At 43.6% G+C, this 16,411-nt stretch overlaps 1 protein-coding gene and 1 long non-coding RNA gene across 18 annotated transcripts in view; both read left to right on the forward strand.

Moving 5' to 3' along the window:
• The window catches only part of EPHB1 (EPH receptor B1), a 355,581-nt gene that overhangs the window by 158,214 nt on the left and 180,956 nt on the right, over nucleotides 1–16,411 (forward strand). The gene's annotated exons all lie outside the window — the stretch shown is intronic.
• Nucleotides 728–3,640, forward strand: LOC309532057. Its single transcript, XR_014219563.1, has 2 exons — nucleotides 728–1,318; nucleotides 1,367–3,640. It is a non-coding gene; the product is annotated as an uncharacterized lncRNA (long non-coding RNA).

The raw sequence follows: 16,411 nt of genomic DNA on the forward strand, positions 1-16,411 counted from the left end.
TATAAATCACCATCTTGGATGCTGTTTGTGATCCCAGATCTGCTCACACAATGCTTTCTCAGGCATCCAGATTCAAAATGGTTGGTTCTGGCTGCTTGGAAGCCAAACAGAAACACCACATAAAAGCCAGCATACCACCACAAGTGTATCCAAAAATCCTCGTTTTCTGCAAAGCTGCCACCCTTCACTCATACCAACTGTGCTCACTGGAGAAGGTACTATTGGTACTCATATGAAAGATGTCTTGATTGGGGGTGGTGGCTAGGGCTACCTGAGGCCGGCTAAGTAAGCACACTAGGCTCTTACAAATAATAAGGTCACAACTCTACTATTAACAGACTTAAGATGAGTGAACTACTAAACAACTCACTCCTTTGGTCTTGAATTTTGCATGAATGACTAAGATTCAAGCTAGCTGAGCCAGAAGGAGAATTGTCCCCCTCCACAGAAGGAGAGGAGCTGACATTTAGAAAATGATAAAGTTTTTTCCCCTGCCTTCAAGTGATCTGGCACAAGATAACATCTCATCTGGTGGTGCCCTAGTGCCCCCACTCCCAGAAATACCTTGAGTTGAGTACCAGTACTACCTGAGCTCTATGCATAACTAAAGACCTGAGGCCCATAAAAGAATGGGAAGAAGTGAAAATCCCTACTGCCTGTGTGTGTGCGCGCATTCTGAAGCAAAGTTCTTAACCCGAGGTACTATTTCTGGGTTAGCGGAGTCTGTAACCTGAAGCGTATGTAACCCGAGGTACCACTGTACTGCGGAAGCACCAGTAGTGTTTATTTGGTTTAATAATGGAAGTGTAAGATCCCTAGCGAGAAAGGGTGCAGTGAAAGAAAGCAGTAAAAAAATTAATTATAGTTCTCCATATAGCCTATACAATGCAATAGAAACATAAAAAAACCTAGGAGATAATTGATGACCGTATCATATTCACCATCTAGTGGCATCATGAGCAGGTGCTGAAATAAATTGAAACCAAATTATAACATTACAAAGATTAAATATGAATAATGGAGCAGAGTAAAGCTTATGGAGTAGGAAAGGAGTGGAAGGATTTTGTGCTGTGGCAACAATGATGAGATACCTGCGGCCCTCTTGGTGCTGTTGGCCTTTGTGATGTTAACATATGAGAGAGTGCTGGAGGTGAAATAGTTAAACAGGTTACCCAATCAGGACCCAGGGGGTGGAGTCAGAGGGACTATAAAACCAGCTCTGGGAGGGGCAAAGGGGGAGTTCGTTAGAGAGTTCATTGGGAGTTGGGTGGTTGGTTGGGTTGGAGTGGGAGTGAATTGGGATAGAGTCTGTGATTAGGTTGAATTAGTGTAGCAAAATAAGCTGAGTCAGGAAGTTAGAAGCTAGGATGACAAGTAAATATCTGAGAGGTAGTTTAGTGAGTGAGAGCAGGTAGTGTAAGTTATAGGTCTGGATAGGCACCCCATGAATGTAATTGACCGATACCATTTATGAAACCATACACTTGTTAAACTGCAATAAATAAACAGAAGTTTATGTTCCAATTTAACCCTGACTGGACTCAGTATTGTCCCAGGTAGGGCCTGGGTGGTGGCAGCGAGAAATAAAGTGGTGGCACAGGGATCAATAGATGGTGAAATGTCTGGGGACCCTGTGTGATTGCCACAGCCTCCAACTCCCATTAATCCCAACCAGCATGGCCTCAGGTCAGGAATGATGGGGAATGCAGTTCAACAAGGTCTGGAGGGTCACAGGTATCCCACACCGGCTTTACAAGACATAACCTTTAAGCCAGGATTTCTAAAAACAGCATTGATTGGCATCCATAGGCCTACAATGGAGAGGTTGGATCATCCCTAAGTGCACCTTAGTACAGTGACTAAATGGCAGCTGTCAGTGCTTCTCTTTTGGTATTAATGGTGCACATTTAGAAGCATTTGCAGCATTCCTGGAAAGGGATTATATTTCTTCCCTTGGGGCACTCTTGGGCTGCACAGCTTCAAAGCATGCACTGGTCATGCAGTAATCCTTGCCTGCCATGATGACAGGTCAGGTGATAAGTGCATAGACAGTGGTGGTCAGATGCACCTTATAAAAATAGCCGTGGTCCTTTAATTGCTAACACCGACAAGCAGTAAGAGAGAATGGGAAATGCAATCTCTTTTATTGCACTGTTCAGGAGAAGAGAACTGGCACCCTAAATTGGAGGCCTCGGACGGGGTGTCTACCAGCAGCAGATGGTGACCAGGCTTCTGGCTGAGTTGGGAACTGAAAGTGGTAGACCAATCACTGGAATGGGGGTGTCAGCTGACGTAACAGTCTGCTGCCTTAGGGATCCTTGCCATTTTGCTCCTCAGATCCCCATTCAACACTCCTGTCATACTCTCCCCTCCCCATTCTATTGCATCAAACCTCCTAATTTAGCTGAAACTTATGATGGAGACAGCATTGCTAGTTTCTCCTTTCATGGAATAGCCTTTTTTATTCTGCTCATGGTGGCTTAGATTAGATTCCAGTACACATTTTAACGGTTTCCAGCTCATATCAAGATGGAAAGCCCAATTTTGAGTAGGAGACATAATGGCTGATAATATGAATTAATTCATCCCTTTAGATAGGCTACATACGGTAGGTATTTGTGAAGACAGTTGCAAATAGCTTACTGTGACCCAGCTCTGAATGCATTCTCCAAGATTGTCAGTTTACCTTGTTCCTGCCCTTCTTTGACTTCACGTACTTGGCATTACCTTGATTTTCTGTGCCCCATGAATCTATAGAGTTTGTAGAATGTATAAAACTATCACAATGGGATTGGAGTCCAAGGTTGGTGCAGGTGTTCATTGGCTGAGGATCTGCACCATAAGCAGAGGACCTATTGACAAGAGCCCACTGTCCTTATTGTAGTGAGGAGGTGGACTTGCTGAGGTGAGCGGGCATGGAGGATGCCCAGCAACTAATGCTGTCTCACAATATAGTGGAACAAGGCTCATTGTGAGGTAAGAGATGATGTAATGGCAAAGTGGTAAGATGAGTAATACAGCTTCTGAACTCTAGGACCTTTGCGATCATGACGACAGGAATAGTAATGGGATATGGGATGCATGCTTTGATAGCACCTGAGACACGCATGAACATGAACTCAAATGTCCTTCAAAGCACAACCAATCCAGGGTTGAGTATGTGGCTTGATCAATTTTGACACCCCTCCTCCAAAAGATTTCCCCTTCTTGCTTGGAAACTCATTGCCCCCTCAGGCTGGCCTTGATTGTTTGTCAGCACCAAGGTGCAGGGGCTGTTGTAAGGCAAAATCAAACTGCAGATTGCTTTCTTGAAGAAGGCCACGCAACAGCTGCCTTGTGAAGGCAGAACTCTCCGAAGTGATGTTTGTGATTTCTTGGCTTCAAAGGGCTGTGTGGGGCTGCGTTGGCTGGCTGGGCCTCTTTCATCTTTCTCATTATTTCCTGAGTGAAACGGCAGGAATCAGAACAAGCCTTGATTGGTTCTGATTTAAATGGAACTCCGGGAACGACACTCTGATTCTTTCTCTTAATTGGAACTTTTCTCTCTCTTGTTTTGGGCTTTGCCATGCGTGCTGTCAATTTGATACCGCCTGCTGGAATCCTCATAGGGTTTGGATTTATAAATATGGAAATTATGTAATTTCTCCTTTTATGTTACTGCTTTCTGAGTTTTTATTAACATTGCTCATTCCACCCCCCCCCCCTTTATGCCTAGTGGCTTTACTGAAACTTTCTGTTCTTTGAAATAACATTCCAGTTTGAAAGGTTCAGTCCAAAGTTGCTGGAAGGCAAGGCAATGAAAAAGTTGGGAGTGTTGGACATGGTGACACTACTGAAGGCAGCTTTCAAAATGTTAATAGTAATATAAAGTAAGAGAAAAAAAAGAAAGCAAGCAAGCCATCATGGGTCTGAGAATAACTGAATTCTATGCAAAGACTAATTTCAAAAAGTTGTAGTTATAGGGGAATCATCTTTTTCTTTCCTTAAAAAAAATGTGTTTCTAGATCTCACAATTACAGATATTGCTGCATAATACAATTGTCAAGTCTTCCAAGAGAATTATTTTTTAAAAAACATTTGGTTCTTATAATTTTTCGACCTGCTAAGTCTTTTTATACTGTACTTTGCAAAACTATAATACACAGAGTCACTGTTATTTATTTGAAAGATTTCTAGGCTGCCGTATAGGCCAATGTCATGAACGGATTCATGCCAGTGACATGAGAATGATCAGTTTCAGGTTTGAAATCCAATTCTGGGACTTTCAATAAACTGGAAGAAGTGGCTGCAATGTGCCTTAAATATTAATTTAATAACTATATGATGTTTTAATTACCTGATTTTCTTTCTGTCTGTCTCATATGGCTTTCTCCTTTCCAGTTAATAGCAGACCTCCTTGGCTTAAACTCGACAAACTATATCAAATTTTGAAGATTAAAATTTTGAAGATTTATTTGCTTTGCTCACAAGAGATGCTTTTTTTAAAACGTGTGTTTGATTGCAATATAATGTTCAGTCACTAGATGGCTCTATGTGCTCTGTGGAGTTAAATAGAGGGTGTGTCCTTTATAGACAAAGAAGCGAGAAACAGCTCAAGGTGTGTGGAAAGGCATTTTTTTGATTTGCAGGTAATACTGATGACAAAGACCCATACCTTGTACAATGAGCAGTTCAAGACTTGGCCAGAATCTCAATTTCTTTACTTTAACACAATAGCAGCAATATTCATTTCCATTTAGTAAAAGATGGAAGATGTTTTCCAGTACTGTACATTCGCTTATACCACCATTAGCCCAAAGAAGTATGAATCTTTGCATATACATGCATTTCCAAGATCTTTCAATCCCCAGGGAACAAGGGAAAGTGTGAAAAGTGTAATCTTCTTAAAGGATTTATTTGTGTTTTGCAAAGGGTGTAAAGCTGACAAAAGGGCCCATCCTCTGCCTTTCTTTCCATCTGCCTACACTTATCCCATGTCAGTCTCTACACAGCCTCAGCATGCTACTCACAGCGGTGCGATTACCCATTGCTGCATCTTTGAGCAAAACTAACGACATTTTCACCAGTTTTATCCAGGGCATAAGGTGGTTCCCATAGCAGGCCATAGCGAAAAGGGTTAAATTGTTCACTCTGGCCAAAATCACCTCTTTTATTATAAAACATGTATGACGTAATTTCTCAGAGCAGAGATTGTTTATGTGTGTTTGTGTGTGTGTGTTTTAAAACGCTTTGAAAATAAATAAAACAAAGTGTGTGTGTCCCCCGCAAATGTTTGTGAACAATTGTTTTCAAGGAGGTAGACCTGAAGCTCACTCTCTGTATATACAACCACATAGTGTTGCCATACACCTGGGATTTCTTGGACACATCTGGTTTTGGGAGACTAGCACCCGCATCCAGCAAGATTTTTGCATTTTGGTTTAAATGTCCGGGTTTGGGTTTTTTATTTTTTAAAATGTTTTTGGGTTGTTTTTTTTTTTTTAAAATTGTGAGGCATGCACATGCTCAGAATGCACTGTGTCCTGGAACAAGAAAGAGGCATCAGGTGGTCAGGAGTGCCTGCTGGGAGTTGCACTAGGTTTGGTGTTCCCGGCTGCTGCCAGGCCTTGCACTGTCTTCCTGGGGCTGCACTGGTCCCTGCAGTCACCTGGCCTTGCGTGGCCTTCTAGGGGCCACTCAGCCTCTCTTATTGTGAGCAGGAGGCCGTCGAAGCCAGCAGACGTAAGAGAGGGGAGGGGAAAGGGGGGGGAGCAAGCAGGTGAGGAAGGAAGAAGAAGAAGAGTTTGGATTTGATATCCCGCTTTATCACTACCTGAAGGAGTCTCAAAGTGGCTAACATTCTCCTTTGCCTTCCTCCCCCACAACAAACACTCTGTGAGGTGAGTGAGGCAGAGAGACTTCAGAGAAGTGTGACTAGCCCAAGGTCACCCAGCAGCTGTATGTGGAAGAGCGGGGAAGCGAACCCGGTTGACCAGATTATAAATCTATCCTCCTAACCACTACACCATACTGGAAGGGGAGGGTTAGTGGCAGGGAGGGGGTAAGTGAGGGAGATATGGGATGATGGGGGGTGTCTGGGTGGTGGTGATGGGGAGTGTCCAGGTTTTTGATCCCTGGAATGTGGCATCTCTAGCATGGCATACAGTCTATCGGTTCATCCAAACCTATTTTGCTTCCTGCCCCAGTTGACACAAATGGGGAGAGAAGAGCCTGCAATTACATATTTTACTCATTGAAGCAATGTTTCATTTCTCATCTGAAATCTTTTGACAGTGATGGCAAATTATAAATACCCGTGCCTTTTCCGGCGCCTTTGCAAAAATACAGAAAATATGAAGTGGCATTGGAGGTTGTGCTTACTGTTGGCAAGGCCATGGTCCTGTGTTCAGAGCTCTGTGTGATAACTGAATATTCTTTTCAGGCTTTCTTTTTCTTTTTTTGCTGAGAAGGAAGAAGCAACAGATATTATTGCTTGGTATGAATCAATTTGCAGCTGATAGTAATATTCATTTATTTCGGTAGTGCTCCCAGTGTGTGTGGCATTTTACAAGAGTATAAGAGGACAGGTCTGTGTTCCGAGGGACTTTCAGTTTAAAATTTGACAAGGGGAAACAACAGAAAAAGTGGATGGAAATGGAGGCTGGGGGTAAAAGGGACGCACTGTGTTTTTTTTCCAATTGCACTTTCTGAGACTCAACTATAAACTGGGTTACATTAGGGGAAGGCTGACTAAACTGTTTCTCTCCAGATGTTGCTGGACTGCAACGCACATCATCTCTATTTGCCATATTGGCTGGGTCAGAGCTGAAGCTCAGCATTAGGCAGCCACCCCTGCACTGTGGGGGTTCTTGTGCCTGTTAGAATTCCTGCTCCATGATTGCAGTCATGGGATTGTTGTCTTTCACATGACATGGTGAAATATACTCAGAGTCGCAAAGTGATTTCATGCTCTTTATTCAGCTCATAGTGGTGAGGAGGAATGAATGAAAGTCCCCTCACAGTATCTGCTTTATATACATTATTTGCACAATGGGCTGCACATAATTGGCTAATTCTGGAATTCTACTGTAAGCCAATCAGGTTGTGGATTCACTTCTATCTGGAGCAGGATTGGGTGGTTCCTGCCACCCAATCATACTGCTTCATTGTTCTAGGACCAATCAGACTGCTGCATTCTGAATCCTATTGTTCTAGGACCAATCAGACTGCTTCAGTTTGGATCCTATTCAACTCAGTACATAACACATGGTATGTTTTGACTCCACTGAGTGGGAAGTGACGGAGACAGAATGTTTGTGTTACTGTGTTCCCTGAAGTGGGACTATTGCCCTTTGTTTTGCCCCCCTCTTTGCTGTCTGATCCTAGAGAGAGAAGGAGCCATGTTGCAGTGCTCCGTTTATGTTTATATGTAAATAAAGTAGATTAGCCAAAATGCTGAGTTGCTGAGGTCTGTCACGCAAGTTGCGCAAACTCTGTGGATCTCTAAATGTGCCGGTGTCGGTTGGCATCGGTCGCTGTGATATTTGGGCTGAAGAAAGCTTTTGAAGCTCCCGAACGAAAGACCAGGAGGGAGAGAACATGCCAGTCGGGCATGTGTCTCTGCCAGGGTTCTACTCGAGTGTAGGCTGAACTCCTGACAGTGCCCAAGTCTTCATGGAAGAGATGGGTTTTAAGCAATATCAGGAATGGTGGCATCTCACAGTTATGCCTCCTTGTTCGAGAGCAATGAAAGCTGTGCCCCTGTGCCAAGGCTAGCAGTGTCCTTTTTTGGTGCCTGGGGCATGCTGGGTCAACAGAACCCACCGTGCCAGGCCAGCCTGCAGCACCAATGCCACCGGGCATGTGCATGCAAGGCACAGAGGGTTCACAGAGACTGTGCAAGAGCTCGGCCCTGGCCATTGGCCAAGTGTGGCTGTGCTGTGCCCCTGCCCCTCGTCCCCTTCCACATGCCATGGTCCAGGCCTTTTCCAAGGCCTTCTTAGTTACTGTCAGACTCCAACATAGACCATAGACACTAGAAGCGGCATGTGTGAAAAGGGTACAGATCAATGATGGTATGGTGACCATTGGAGACAGTCAGAGCACAAGAATGAAAATGCTTCAAAATGGCAGAAAGGGATTATTAGAGAACAGAAGTCAAGGTTGTGTTTAAAGTTCGCCCTCAGAAGTGCCCTTTAAGCATCTGCTCATATTGGCATACCAGGCTTTCTCCCGTGAGTTGTGCTTGTTGTTTAATTTTGCCAGGACCTGGAAGTGAATCCAGAAGACTCACAGTGGGGGCTATGGATCCTTATCCTGCTGGTAGGGACCACGGCAGGATTCAGCGGCGGCAGCAGATGGGTCACACCTTGGATAATTTTCCAGCCAAGAGCTTTTACAGATGAATGGATTGCATGAGCTGTGCCTAAAAGAAGCCTTTGCTTGTCCCTTTTACTGCAGAAGCAAGAACACACCAACGCTTTGTGAGCAAAGTCTGAAAAGGAGAGAGGGGGGAAACAAGCCATTTGTGTAATATCTTCCTGCCTTTGCAAAAAGCTCCGGTGTAATGATGTTATTTAGTGAGCAGATTTTGCTTTCTTTTGTTTTTCTTTTCACCTTGGTTTTGGATTCATGTGCACTAAAACAATGTTTAGCAAAGAGAAGAATAATTGATTTCTTGCAATATTGCACAAAGCTGCATTGCAAAAAGTAACTTAAGTATCATTTCATATGATACTTTACTGATCAGGAGCAAACTACTTTCCCCTCTGAGCAAATTCTGCTTAGTTGGCTCCCATGTGTGTCTCCAGGGCAGCCTAAGAATATGAATTTGCGACACTGGTCTGTGCTAAAACAGATTTTCCCCTCAGCATTAGCTTTTCCATTCCAGCTGGTGTATTTGAAGTATTGTAATGGGTTTTTGTCTTTCTTTTGAAATAATTGACATCGCCCACAATTTCATTGTGACCTCTCCAAATTCTGTTTAAAATGAGCAAACCCCAAATTTTCTAGATTGTTTTGGTTAGCAATAATGATATAAATGTCTATAGCAGTCTATTTGAAGAATCTTAACCTTGTGTCCCCACATGTTGTTGGACTATAACTCCCATCATTGCTAGCTAGCAAGACCAGTGGTCAGGGATGATGGGAGTTGTAGTCCAACAACTTCTGGGGACCCAAGGTTTAGAAAAGCTGGTCTAAAGGGTAAAAGCCAAAGCCTCTGAAAGCAGGAGACCAGTGAGGAAAGAATCCATGTACAGTGGTACCTTGGGTTAAGTACTTAATTTGTTCTGGAGGTCCGTACTTAACCTGAAATTGTTCTTAACCTAAAGCACCACTTCAGCTAATGGGGCCTCCTCCTGCTGCTGCGCTGCCAGAGCACGATTTCTGTTCTCATCCTGAAGCAAAGTTCTTAACCTGAAGCACTATTTCTGGGTTAGCGGAGTCTGTAACCTGAAGCGTATGTAACTTGAAGCGTATGTAACTTGAAGCGTATGTAACCTGAGGTACCACTGTATAGTATTTTAAGTACATTATTTTAAGATGCCCTAATATAGTTGGACATTTTGACTTGTTGGTTGCCCCGCAGTGACAGTATACAACACTTATAATGAACTGATATCTTTATTAAAGTCCTAGATGAACCAGTCTATTTGATTTTATGCTCACTGAGCTTGTTCCCCAGGTGAATGACCAGAAAAAGCACAATATCTTTAAAGTAGGTTTCCTGGTTTTCTACATTGGATCAACATGTGCTTTATTGCTTTGTTCTTTGGAATTTGTAGTTGTAGCTTCGGTTGCTGTAGTGCTGAGGTTGAGGTTCCATATTTGTTGGATGACATCTCTCATCATCCCTGTCCATTGGCCATTTGGGCTGTTGGGAATTGAAGTCCAACAACATCTGGAGACTCACAAATTGCCCACCTCTGCTATATAAAAAAAATATCGAAATATATATATTTCAACTGCATCAGACCAACATGGCTACCTACCTGAATTTTCCACCTCTGCTATAGTTCATGAAATGAATTTGTAGCTTCACATTTCATGGTGTTGTATGTGGGACATTTTTTAAATACAGGAAACATCTTGACATCTTGTGATTGATCTCAAGCCTGTACTTTGCATTTGCTGATGGAAACAGAATGAAGCATTTAATTTTGTTAAACATTAAAGTGCAATGAATTGGCAGCTGTGGATTTGCTACCTAAACAGAACAGTGTCTTCCTAGGAGGGAGGGGCATTAGAAGGGGCATTTATGCTTGTTCAAACTTGCTGAAATGAATTGCAGTTGCACAGAGAGCTATTTGAATATAAAAAGCGATGAATTTAATATATATATTTTTTTAAAAAAAGGCAGCAGAGGGCTAGGACCGAAAATAGCAAGCCTCATTTTTGTAACATATTGCCTGAAAGGCACAACATGATGCGGAGAGGAGGCACAAGAAATAGAACTGAATGAGAAGGCTAATCGTTCACTCTGAGAAAGAGTGGAGTGGAATGCCATGACATGCATTCCTAAGGCACATCCATTCACATCAACACATTGAACCCAGAGAACTGTGATTCACTTGTAGTGGCACATGACTTGCAGCACATGTGTGATGGTGCTGTGGGTTTCATTTTATGCCTGTTTTGTTGCTGGGTGCTGGTTGTTCGAGCTTTGCAAAAGATTGCATGTATTAATTTGGGGGGAGTGATAGGAAAGCCATCTCCATTGCTTTGGAGAGTAGAAAACAAAACGTTAGCTGCTTAATGTGAAGATGCATGTCCAGTCCATGCACTGTTCCTTAAATGAAGCAGAGAAAAGCATGAAGTGTGTGCACGGGGGACATTGGTAGCTCTTCTAGACTGTAGTAGCACTCTATGAATTTGGGTGACTTGGAAAGCCACGTTACATCCTAGCACCACGAAACCCTATCGTTAAGATCTTTGTGCAAGAGTCAGAGGCACACGTCTCTCCATAGCTGTCAACTTTCAGATTTGAAAATAAGGGATCAGCATCCTCACCTGTCCCGGGGACAGTCTACAGGATATCTAACAATCCAGGATAGCAATGGGAAGCAGCAGGAAATGGCGCTGGAATAAGGGGATTTCCCGCAAAAAAGGGAAGGTTGACAGCTATGCGTCTCTCTTGTGCTAGCATCTGTAAGCATTACTGTGGGCGATGTTGTGTTTCTTTAAACTGGTCAGGGTGCAAAATAAATCAATAGCGTGTTAAAATTACATCAGAAAGGATCAAATGAACATTACATTTTCTTTGTATATCATATGTATGTTCCAGATCCACGGTTTTCAGACAGAAAGTGGTGCACAAATTATTTCTTCATTGAATCAGTAGAACATGGCATTCTGTAAACTGAATGTCCATTTGAAACAGCTCATGTGAGTTTCAGTGAGAGTACAGGGCACGGTTACAAATTATGTTGATTTTGGCTCGCTTTGATACGAGGCAAATGGAACAGAGATTGCACAATTGATTTGTCACCAGAATTGTGTGGAATGCTTTTGGAGCTGCTCCTGTTTCCCAGCGAGGGCAGAATCCGCCTTGTGTTGTAAGTAGGCACGCTCGCTGCCTCCCTTATGCAAGTTCCCAAGAGATACACACCGCCTGACATCTGTTCAAAGCCATCGTCAACCTGAGCAGCTGAGATGAGCCACTTAATAAGCCTTGGGGAACTGTCACTAAAAATTCCCGGTAAAGGAAGGCTGAGAAAATAGGCCTAATTCCACTGCTGGGGGAAAAATAGGTCTCTGTGTTGTTTAGCTCCCTCTCCCCCTGTACCTCCCCCCAACCTAGAACAAAAGCAGCAGATATCATGGGGCTATTAGACCCAAGCGCTTCATGCTGACAGCCAAACTCAGGGGGCACTTAGGGAGCCATTAATACCAGCTTTTATCGGCACTTAGCTGCTCACTCAGAGCCCCAAAGTGAAAAGCAGAGGCAGAGGCTCACGATCTTCATCAAAGGTGTCTTCAGGTCCCAGGGAGATTAGCCATATGATTTGGGGTCAGAATGACCAAGGCCATTACCATGGTGGCACTGGAAAGAAAACTTGAATATTGTTGTAATTTCTCCTACTCTTTTTAATAAGTTGTGTTGCTATGGTGGGTGTTTTTAGCTTGTATTGTGCAAGCAATTCTGGTGAAACCCACTGTGGCGTTTGCCCATTCCTTGTGATTTTGTTTGTACAGGGGGATGGAAATGGTTAATGTAGATTGACCAATGAGAAAGCTCAGAGGCGGAGCCTGCTTGGTTTTGAGGCTCAGCCCTGGGGTTGGGAGATAGAGGAGTCAGAGTCAGACAGAGCCAGTAAGACGAACATAGTGGTTGTGACAGGTAGAGTGAGAGACAGGGATAGAACTGAGAGAGGAGAGTGTGACAATGTGAGATAGTGCCACATCTAGTTAAGGGCGCACATTTGAGAAACCGTTCTGAATATATTTAAAATTTGTTTGTTATTCAATAAACTTTAGTCTTCGTTGTTGACTTTACAACCTGACCGAGACTCAGTATTTCACCCGAAGAAACCTGGTTGGTGGCAACAGAAGAATAAAGCAGTGGCGTACAGGTCAATAGTCCGTGAAACGACCAGGTGCTCTGTACGAACGCCAAATCTGCCAAATGTGTGAGGGTTGTTGGGGTTTTCAGATGTGGGAATTTTGTTGGTGTTAATTCCTTTCCTCTTCTACACTTTTTCCAGCAAAAAATAATAATGCTTCATGGCTGCTGTTTTCCCTCGAAGGGGGGAAAATGCAGATGTTGAGATTCCCTTGCAACAGTAGGGAATCAGGAAATGCCAACTTCCCAGTATCTTTTATTTTAGTTATTCCATGCAATATGCATCACATGGTTCTACAGCCACAGCAACTAATTGGTACTATGTCCATCATTTTTTACACTGCAGTCCTCCCATGCACATGATACGCTTTAGCTCTGGGAGATGATACACTTTCCATGCATAAGGTGCTAGGTTCAATCTCCAGCAAATCCAGGAAGAGTTCAGTTATATAGACTGATGGGCTTGCATGGTATAAGGCAGCTCAGCAGTCACTGCCACTGTCTTCAGTGGGGTTTAATCTAATGCAAGTGTGCGTAGAGTATAAACTTTGCCAAATCTATTGTCCTGTGGATTGTAAAGTGTGATCCAGGCTTGAGCATCAAAGGATAGTTCAGGGCAACACTGGATAAATTTTCATTACATGAAGATATTGAATTAAACTGAAAACTGAGGCTCAGTTACTGACAAACTGAAAATGAGTAATGCAGTCCAGGCAGCCTATCACATACTGCTTATTGTGAAATAAAATGCATTTCGTTTTGCTCTGGAACCTGCTGTCATATTTGGGCTTTGGAGTTAATTTGCCTTTTGAAATCCATTGATAGGTTTGCCCTGGCTGAAACTTAATTTGCCTTTGAAAGGTTTTCTTTACAACATTTGCAGTGCACTGTTGTGCCACATCTGGGAAAACTCATTTCATGTAATCTGAGCAATGTACAGTGTCAGAACTGCTCTAATAGTCCAGTCCTTTCAAACCGCTTCAGCTATGTTGACATGGCAAGAGGTGTGCAGCTAAAACAGTGTTCTGTACCTGAGATGTGTGAGAGAGCTGGCTGAGTGTAAATCTGCCACTTTGCTAGCGCACCACTGGCCCAGATCTCAAACACTCGCTTCTTGGGAAAGTAGGTGTAGAGCACAGTATCTTCGCTGTCTTCCGTGCTTGTTTGAAAAATAACCTCCATTGTTTTTGAAGCTGTGCTGATGAAGGGATTAGTCAAGGAGACATTTACTTTCAAATCCAACCACCCAACCCCAGTCTCACTAGAAAGCCAGGTGACAAGCTGGAAGAAAGCCGGGTGGTAGGCCTCACCATATCAAGGAGCTTGTCCACATCCTCAGGAAAAAAACAAACTTAAAAGACATCTTTCATTGTATAGTGAGATGGGGCCCTATCCCATGTGCTGGACACTCCCCAGCCAAAGGAATGCACACGGCAGGTAGTTAATTCTTTATTTTCGAAAGCAATCACTTACAGTAGCTTCTATGGGACTCTGAGTACACTTTCACAAAAGTTCTAGTGTCTAGCCAGCCATTCCCGGTCTGTGACTTATAAAGCAGTTGCATCAACAGGAAGTCACACCCCCTTCATTGGCTTCTGTACTTTCCCCCAATGGGCTGCATACACACAGCCTGAGACAATGGCTGTGTGGCAGCCACTGCTGCTCTTCCTTCTTCAATCCTTTTCTGGTTCTAGGAGTCAGTGGGGCAGGAGATGGTGGGGATACACTCAGTCCTCCACTTGCCTGATCAGCCTGTCCCTCCACCTCCACCAAGTTCAGTGTTCTGCCCTCCATCCCTTGATAGCTCTGACCCTTCCCCTGGCCTTGGTTCCTGTCTCCCGGGGAATATCAGCCCCCATAAATTGCTAGCCGCCTTCCCAAGTCAGTATCCAGTGCCCATGCATCTGACACTCAAATGTCTGAGTCCGGCCAGTCCCTGACATCCCATCCAGCTCTGACATCAGTTAATAAATTCCAGTTTTATATGGAGAAGACCTCATTTGCACTGTGTTCTTACTTGTACAGCAATTGGTTTGCTACAGATAAGCATAGATTCATAGAATTGTAGAGTTGGAAGGAACCCCAGAGATCTGCTCTGAGCCCCTGCAATACAGGAACCTCAACTGAAGCATCCATGCCAGATGGCCATCCAACCTCTGCTTAAAAACTTCCAAGGATGGAGAGTCCACCACCTGACATGGGAGCCCGTTCCACTGTTTAACAGCTCTTACTGCCATAAAGTATACTACGGAGATGTGTGTATCTGAGCATTTGGATACATATACGGTGAACACAATGGTGTGTGTGATTGGTTGTAGTTTTCCGCCACTGCATGTTGAATGTTCAGGGATGTCTGCCTTTCTTTCACCTTTGGCTTCCTGACCACAGTGCGGCAGGCACAATTGCTTTCTTGCTTGCAGTTTCAAGTACAAAAAGAAAAGGCAGAGAGTGAGCGGATGATTTGGTGGGGCCTTCCCCTGCTTCTCCTTAGTTCTTGTTTGTAACACTGGTAAGGACTTTCAGAAGATAGATTTTGCTGCCCAGAACAGCTGGATGTTTAAATCAGCGGGGCCAATAAATTGAAATAAAAAAGGTGTGATGCTGATCTGGTCTGATTCCACTTGGAGAAAGCAGGTGATTCTGCTGTTTTCTCTGCTGCCTGTAGGCATATCCTAAAGCAGACATGTTCCAGTGGCTTTGTCTTTAATGTAAGAATAGGAGGAACACTATCTTTATTTCCAGAAGCTAGCCAAAGACATTTTGGTTGCAGTTCAATGCATTTGACTAGCTATAAATAACACATTTTTCTCCCCTTATATTTAGTTTTTATTTTGTAGGAACCTTAACCTCGTGATTTATGTGCAAGACCCCCTCTTCCTCCCCCAACAGGGTCTTTTATTTCTTCACTACAAATTCAAAACGGGAACATCAGGTGGTGGAATAATTGGCTGTTTTCAACAGTGTAGGGGTAGCAATAGCCTGGAACCAAAGTGGCATTTCTAAAGCTTACCCCCTACTTTCTGCACATCACAGGCTGCAGCACTGTTTAAGGCATGAGTGATTATCTTTGTATGTGTCATGAGAAGCCAGGCTGGTGGTATTTAGATAAAGGCTGGAATGGTATGCTGCTGGAAGCTCTATATGCAGCCAGGGATATATTGCATGCTGCCGCAGTGCTCAGCTTCTGTTGAGTGGCTAATTCTTTAGCATGCTGAAATCCATAGCACCGCATACATGGGTGCACATCTAAAGGAGCAGTTCTCGGGTCTTTGTGGCACTGCATATGGTGATGCCACACACCACACTGAAAAGCAGTTGGGGGCCTGCTTTATAATGGCTTACTATCCCATTCAGGTCGCCGTGAATCCACCAAAATTACAAGGGCTCTTGCTTTTCTAGCAGGTATGGACACTTTTAAAGCTTCCAGGGTTGAACAGTGAGTAACAACAACACCAAAGTGCTTTCGGGCCATCAGAATTGTCCACCGAATTGGAGCAGATGTCAATTGACTTTTCCACAGATTGTTGTTTGCTCTGATTCAGCAGCAAAGAGTAGATTTTCCTGGGGAAAGCAGTGAGGTAAATGGAAAACCAGTTGAATCTGTGCTGAGAAAGCATATGGGGTATTTGCAAACCTGAGACCTGTGCTTCCTAGGTGGAGGACAAGCAATGTGGATGAGCCTTCAGAAAAAGCCTTTTCTGGTCCCAGCTGGAGATTGAACCTAGGAACTTTTGCGTGCTAACCATGTGCTTTACATGGGGTGTGACCCATTCCCCTAAGTAGGTAGATAAAAAAAAAAGTTCTGACATGTACATTGGTCTGAGTGGTGTGGATCAGCTCAGCTGATACTGGAATTCTAAACAATCAAAT

Source organism: Podarcis vaucheri (assembly GCF_965113315.1).
Source record: "Podarcis vaucheri genome assembly, chromosome: 5".
Lineage (NCBI taxonomy): Eukaryota > Metazoa > Chordata > Lepidosauria > Squamata > Lacertidae > Podarcis > Podarcis vaucheri.